General features: G+C 58.2%; 1 pseudogene; it reads left to right on the forward strand.

Moving 5' to 3' along the window:
* Nucleotides 1–209: 209 nt before the first annotated feature.
* Nucleotides 210–776, forward strand: LOC136142075 (ferritin heavy chain pseudogene; annotated as a pseudogene).
* The last annotated feature ends 697 nt before the right edge of the window (nt 777–1,473 follow it).

Genomic DNA, 1,473 nt, shown 5'->3' on the forward strand with positions numbered 1-1,473 from the left:
CACCCAGGCTGTGATGGAACGTGGGTGCAGCGTTCCTGCCCCGCTAACGCCACGGGACCTCTTCCGGCGACAGGACCGCGAGCCCACCGCCTCAGTCCCATAACGAACGTCATTTCCGGTCCACCCCAGAGCGGCCTACCTCTTCGCTCTGAGGCAAGTACCGCAGGCCCCGCGGCTTCACCTTCACCTTGGCCTTCACGCCCGCCACGATGCCCTTGCCGTCCGCCACACTGCCCGCGCCGCCCTCGCAGGTGCGCCAGAGCTACCACCCCGACTGCGAGGCCGCCATCAACAGCCATTTCACCCTGGAGCTCCACGCCTCCTTCGTGTGCCTGGCCGCGGCCATTTACCTCTACTGCGACGACGTGGCCTTAAAGCACTTCAGCTGGATCTTCGCGCGCCGCTCCCTCGCGCACAGCGATTGGGCCCAGGGCCTGATGCGCCTGCAGAACCAGCGCGGGAGCCGCATCCGCTTCCAAGACATCAGGAGACCAGTCAGTGTCGAGTGGAAGAGCGGCCTCAAGGCCATGAAGTGCACCTTGTTCCTGGAGAGGTTCGTGAACGACAGCCTGTGCCGCCTGCACCAGCTGGCCATCGACAAGAGCGACCCCCACCTGCACCGCTTCCTGGCAACTCATTACTCCAGCCAGCAGGTGGCGTTCGTCAGCGAGCTGGAGGGTCATGTCACCACCCTGAGCATGATGGGGGCCCCGGACGTCGACCTGGCAGGGTCCCTCTTTGACAAGTTCACCCTGGGCGACAGCGACAAGAACTGAGCGTGAACTGGACTTCCCCAGAGCCACGGGGTGACCAGAGCGCTGGTCACCGTGCCTGCCATGCAGACGGCAATGGTGCCCTGGCAGAAGAAGTTCACTTAAGTTTTTTTCTTCCAGTTTAGCCCCTTCTTCCAATAAAGTTATTTGGTTCCTAGAGAAATAAAGGTCTCTCCTTGGTTCCTGTGTGCAAATCGCTCACTTTTTAAAACAGGTATCCAGGAGGCTCTCCACCCACCCATGCCCCACCCAGATGCCACTCAGGATCTCCACAGAGGGAGGGAGAAGGCATTCCATGCGGCCCTGGGAAGTGCAAAATCCATCTTCCCCTTATAAACAATGTGGGTATGTGGGGGGTGGTGAGGTGAGGCGCTGCTGAATGCGGGTGCCTGCGAATGGCAGGAGTATAAAAACACGGTGTAAAAATCACAGTAGTGTGGCTTCTGGAGGAAGAATGAAGGGAATGGGGTGGGACAGGGATTAAAATAAAGGGTCCTTAAAACTTTACCTGAAAGCTTTGAGTATACTAAAATATGTACATGTTAGTGTCTGTTGATTCTGGGACGCAAGATGGAGACCCCAGGAGCCAGCTTGGCAGGGTCCCTCTTTGACAAGCTCACCCTGAGCAACAGTGATAATGGTAACTGAGCCTCAGGCTGGCCTGCACACAAACACAGGGGTGACTCCCTAGTCACCATGC

Source organism: Phocoena phocoena, chromosome X (genome assembly GCF_963924675.1).
Source record: "Phocoena phocoena chromosome X, mPhoPho1.1, whole genome shotgun sequence".
Lineage (NCBI taxonomy): Eukaryota > Metazoa > Chordata > Mammalia > Artiodactyla > Phocoenidae > Phocoena > Phocoena phocoena.